Below are 6,485 nucleotides of genomic sequence, written 5' to 3' on the forward strand. Positions count from 1 at the left end.
CCACCTTGACACAAAAAGACATCAAATAAGCAATGACAGAAAATATCTAAGTGTGGCTAAACAGAACAAAGAATCACCATCATGTAGAGAAAGAATCAGAAGCATCAATAATATGGAATAGATAGATGATTAGGAAGAAGGTAACAAAACACAAGTTAAAAAGAAAGAGATACAAACAACCTTTTGTGATGTCTAACAAGAACAATCTCACCTACTTTTCTCCTTGCAATAGGCCTCTAGATAACATTTCACGAAGAAGTTTCTCCGCGTTATCATTTTCACCTTTTTCAAACAAAGCACGAATGATTATTTCATAAGTCACAGCATTTGGTAAGCAACCATTATCTTCCATTTTTGACAAGAAAGCCAATGCTTCATGAAGCAGTCCCTCTTTGCAAAGCCCATTGATCATAATGGTGTATGTCCACACATTTGGACGATAGCCTTTAACAGAAGGATCTTGAAAAATCTTTTACATTTTTAAATCTTCCACTTTTGCACAAGCCATCTATAAGTATGTTGTATATACATATATTTGGGCGAATGCCTTGATCTTTAATTGTGTTGAATAAAACAAGTGCTTTGTCAACATGATGGTTTTTGCATAAAGCATCAAGAAAGGAATTGTATGTTATTATATCAGCAGGTTGACCTTTATCATGCATTTCAACAAGAAGCTTTGAAGCACAAGATATTCTCCCTAATTTGCACAAGCCATCAATAAGAATACTAAAAGTTATCGTGTCTCGGTGTCTGGAACCAAGTCCTTGCGACGCATTTTTTCAAAGAGATTCAAGGTGTCATCTACCATTTTACTTTTGCACAAGTCATTAATCATGATATTGTAACTTTGAACATCAAGTGACACTCTACTTTGGGTCATTGTGTTGAATATATATTTTGACACTCTACTTTTGGGATTGAGGTACCGCTCAACGGAAACATGTGAAATTCCCGTGAAGAAGAATTTACTTAAATGCCCTTATATACGTAACAAATACGATAAAAATAATAACATAGAATTTGTACTATAATGACAAAAAAATTAAATAACATGTATATTATACATTATAGGTTATGATGGCTGAAGAAGTCACATTGACAAAAAATAATGATTGGCTTCTGAAATAAAACTTTACCAAACAAAATTTTAAAGTAAAGCATGAGTGTATAATTTGATAAGAACAAAACAAGTACAACGATGCTGGAGCTATCGTACTATTATTGGAGTCCTGAAAGTGTTCGCTATTGTTGAATGATGGTGACAAAAAAAATTATTTGGAGAGCAAAATTATGATTGAATGATGATGATCGAAAATTAGGAATTGGAAGGATATGTGCAGGGAAAATTAGTATTTGGAGGCAAAATTAGCAAAAACTCAGAATTCTGTATTCTTTCACTTTTAACACCCCCATCACAAACACCACATAACAAAACTCCAAGCCAGTAACTTTTTTTAAAATGCTAATAAAAAGAGACTCAGAGACAATGCAATAATGTCTACACAAGAAATAATGAAGTAATTTATCTAAGAATTAACAGAAAAACATTCTCTGAAAAAGTATTTCATAATGTAATATTTTCAGCAGAAGCAATTTCCAAGCAATACAACTGAGTAGCATTAATTAAGAAAATGACCAAAAATCTTGAAATAACTGAACCATATTAACCTTGACTCGATATTGCTTAGGTTGATGAAAAGAGGAGACATGCATTTTAGAACGTGGGTTTATTTTTAAGATGGAACATGGAAGTGAAAACTATATAGCCTAAGAATAAATCCTTAGTACCTATTTAAATTTCCTTTTACAACAATTCCCAGAGGATTCAAACAAATAAACAATAGCTCACAGTTGCTTATGATAAAAAGTCATAGGAATTAGTTTGATATATATGGCACCTACAAAGATACGGAAAAATAAGTTGCACAACAGAATAGCAGGGAACAAACAACAAACAACAAAACAAAATTTTCAATCTTTTTAGTTTTGCTTAGTTTGTAGCATGATAAATACATGATCTCATAGAATAACAGTAAAGAACACTATTGCTATAAAGAGATCTTAAACACTAAATCTGTAAGTTATAACTAGGAATATCAACTAAAGAATCAATAAAGTAGTGGAATTCAAAAGGATGATAGCAATTGCAAAAATCAAAAGTGCAAAATTAATTAATGTTATGGCATTGCCAAAGTCCTCTGACCCAACAAACACAGAATTTACAAAACTATGATACATATTCAGCAACAATGAGATGTAATTTCAATTCGAGTTGATGTATATTACCTTCTTTTATCAATTCAATAAGCCTCTAGCAACCATTTCCCGAAGAAGTTTTTCCGCCATGTCATTCTCATCTTTTTCAAACGAAGCACGAATAACAGTTTCAAAAGTCACAGCATTTGGCAAGCAACCAATGTCTTCCATTTCCGACAGTAGGGCCACTGCTTCTTCAAACAATCCCTCTTTGCAGAGCCCATGGATCATAATATTGTAAGTCCTCACATTTGGAGAACAGCCTTTAATTGAAAGATCTTGAAATATCTCTTTTGCATTTTTAAGTCTTCCACTTTTGCACAAGCCATCTATAAGTATGTTGTATGTATATATATCTGGATCAATGCCACTCTCTTTCATTTCCTTGAATAACATAAGCGCCTTGTCAACTCGTTTGATATTGAATATCCCATCCAACAAGGAATTGTAAGTGACTACATTAGCGGGTTGACCTCTTTCATGCATCTCGACAAGAAGCTCCAGAGCACAAGAGATTCTCTTTGATTTGCTCAAGCCATCAATAAGAGTGTTGTAAGTTACCGTGTCTGCAACCAAGTTCTTGCCACGCATTTCTTCAAAGAGATTCAAGGCTTCATCGACCATTTTACTTTTGCAGAAGCCATTAATCAAGATATTGTAACTCTGAACATTAGGAAACACTCTACTCTCAGCCATTGTGTTGAATACATATTTTGCCTTATTTACCTCGTTAACCAAACAATGCCCATCCATTAAGCTGTTATAAGTAACCACATCAGGTTTGACACCATGTTTTGTCATCACAGCCAACACATTCTTAGCATCTTTGATCCTTCCTTCCTTGCATAGCCCATCGATCAAAGTACTATAGGTATAAACATTTGGAGTAATGTTTTTAAGCATCATATGATTTAGTAAATCAACGGCTTCGTTGTATTGACCCACAAGACACAATCCAAAAATGAGAGGACTGTATGTGATAACATCGGGAGAAATTCCCTTAGCAAGCATTTCAGAAAATAAATGAAAAGCCTGACTTACAAGTGTATCCTTGCAGAGGCTATCAATAATTGAGCTGTACATGAAGACATTAGGAGCAATGCCATACCGTGGGATCTTTCTCAACACTTGAATAGCAGCTGATGTGTGTCCGGTCTTACAGAGCCCATTAATCAAGGTCCCATAAGTGACTTGGTCGAAGTGAAATCCATGAGCCAGCACTGTGTCATGAAAGCACACTGCTTTTTCAACACTACCACAGACAGAGACCTTTCAGGATTGTTGTGAATGTTACCGTATCAGGTTGATAATCCATTCTGAAAATCTTGGCCAACACAGAGAAAGCAAGCGTCATACGACCCATGCCGCAGCAACAATTGATTAAGATATTCAAAGTGACTATGCTGGGCGCAATTCCCCTGGCTTGCAATTGCTGAAAAAGGGAAACGGCGGCGTGGAAATGCTTCGTCTTAGAAAGGGATCCCAAAATCTTGTTAAATTGGATGATGGGAGGAGTACGACGCATAGAGAGCATGCGAGTGAAGGAATCAACAGCTTCATCAAGTGATTGGGGCTGAGAATGAGAGGGTACGGATGAAGTGGAAGGGAAGCAAAGACGGAGAGCAGAGTGGGGAACAGAATATGGAGAGTGCTTTGGGATTTGAAGAGCATACCTTAATTTGATTGGTGAGGATGAGAACGATGACAACATGTTTGCAATCAAGATTCAAGAGGAATGTGCTGTATTGAAGACTTCTTCACTTATTCGACCTTTGCCCTATGTTTGGTTCAAGAGAAAATGAGAGAAAGAAAATGAATAGAAAATAAATTTTTTTTGTTTGGATATAAAAAAATAAAAAAGAGAAATTTTTTTGGGTTAATAATTAAATTCATAGTTGTCAGAATCGGATCGGATCGGCCGGTTCGACCGGAAAAATTAATAAACTGAATTTAATATTGGTCCGATCTAAATTTTTAACCGTCTAAGGTAGAGAATCGGTCAAATCCGGTGTGAACTGGTAAAAACCGGACCGATCCGAGCTGCTCGGTTTGAAAGTAAATCTACAATGGACTATCGATCTGCAACTCTATTGTGCTCTAAACCCTCCAACGTTGCCAAGTGTCAAGGCGTCAAGGCTTGTGATAATTTTTGAAAAATTTTTCAAAATGCTTCCATAGGGGTTCTAAACCCTTCCTACAGCATAAAGCAAGCATGCTTCTACCACCAAGTTGAAGCGATTCTCATCAATTAATATACAAATTATAATACATATAGCATTCTTTCTTTTCACTTATATTCAATTTATTTTAATTTCAAAGTCACTCATTTTTAAATCAATTACATTTTATTTAACTATAAATTTTATTAAATATATACAAATTAAAAAGATAAACAAAAAATTTAATTAATCACAATTTTTTTTCATGATTATATGATAATTGATATCTATTAATATTATTTTTTTAATATATTATTTTATTTTTTGTATTCATATGAAGTTGATAGTTGAATATCGCTAGATGATATTTAGTTAAACTAGTCAACGGTTCTTAAATATCAACTTCACAAAAAAACAATTGTATGTGACTTTTCACCTATAATAATATAATAATAAAATAAATATAAACTAATTAATAAATTATTAAAATTTAAAAATAATAATTATTTTTATAAAAATACTAATAATAAAAAGATAATTAAATTTTATATAATTATTTAATTATACCGAGTTAATCGGTTCGACCAGTGACCAACCGGTTGAACCAGTGACCCAATAACTTCACCAGTTCGGTTCTGACAACTATGATTAAATTCGTCATAGAAAGATGATTTATTTTTTAAATTTGTTTTTAAAAGATTTTTTTAGTCATATTAGTCTTTAAAAATAAAACATAAGTCAAATTGATGCTTTTATTAATTAGATAATAACGTATCATGTTAAGTGTCACGTGACATGATGATGTAATAAGTTAATGTCACGTGTCTTAAGGTGATTAGTTGACATGTCAGGGACACCTAAGACGACACATGTCACTTGACATATAAAGAAATTTTTTATAATCAAAATACCTTTGAAAGTCTAGACATAATTTATTTTTCATTCCTAAAATTTTAAAAATTAATCAAATTAATTTTTATATAAATTTTTTTATTTTTTTATAATATTAAATTTACAATATTTTTTAATAATATTAATTTTAATATTATTTTTTAGATCTTAATAAATAAAATTCTCTTTACATAAAATAATAAAAATAATTAAATTATTATAAAATTATTTTATTATTTATATTTTAAAATTTTATATTTTCAAATTGTTTTTTTATTGTAATTTTTTTTATTTAAATGAGTTTATCAAATTATTGTTGATTATATATTTAAAATTTTAATATTTTAAATCTCACTAAATAATATAGTAGTTATTTTAAAATTTAAAAGATTTAAATTTTTTAAAATTATAACTTTTATTAGAATTACTTGTTGAATCTTAATATTTTAATATATTTTTTAAAAAAATACTATATATACAAGTCATTTTCGCAACCAAATTCAACCAAATTGACTCAACTACAATAGAAATTACTCTCAAAATGAAACGCGTGATGCACGCTCCAGTGCTTTACTAGAGCACAATTTAAATAGTTTGCTTCTACACTTTTTACAACACACAAATTTTTGTTGGAGAGCACACAAATTTTGAAGCATAGCATATAAATTTTTAAAGTATAGCCCACTAAAATTTGCACATAACACAAATTTATTTATCAATATAGCATATAAATTTTTATACATAGCACACAAATTTTTTAACTATAACACATAAACTGTATAATATGACACCTGATAACACGAAACTAATAACCATAAATCATATATTATCATTTATAAATCAAAAATATATAATCGTAAATTCTAAGTTCTAAAGCATAAACAATAATTTTGTTAAAGATAAATTGTAAACTCTATTCTGCAAACCATGAACCCAATAACCTAAATAATAAACACTAAATTGTAAACCATAAATCGATATACCTTAAATTTATAAACCATAACACATAAATCATAATCCGTAAAGTTTAATTCAGATATCGTAAAACATAAATCTTATGCGTAAAATCTTAAATTCTAATCTCTAAATTTGTGAACTTTTTTTTAGTATTAGTTTAGTGTCTAGAATTTAGAATTAAGGATCTAAAATTATGTTGTATTGTTTGTTGTACGTGTT

The 6,485-nt window shown here is 30.7% G+C and overlaps 1 protein-coding gene and 1 pseudogene across 2 annotated transcripts in view; both read right to left on the reverse strand.

Moving 5' to 3' along the window:
* Positions 1–4,042, reverse strand: part of LOC107644203 — an 8,056-nt pseudogene extending 4,014 nt beyond the window's left edge.
* The window catches only part of LOC107644197 (putative pentatricopeptide repeat-containing protein At1g12700, mitochondrial), a 53,080-nt gene that overhangs the window by 9,600 nt on the left and 36,995 nt on the right, over positions 1–6,485 (reverse strand). The window lies entirely within an intron of this gene.

This window comes from Arachis ipaensis, chromosome B05 (assembly GCF_000816755.2).
Source record: "Arachis ipaensis cultivar K30076 chromosome B05, Araip1.1, whole genome shotgun sequence".
In the NCBI taxonomy this organism is placed as follows: domain Eukaryota; kingdom Viridiplantae; phylum Streptophyta; class Magnoliopsida; order Fabales; family Fabaceae; genus Arachis; species Arachis ipaensis.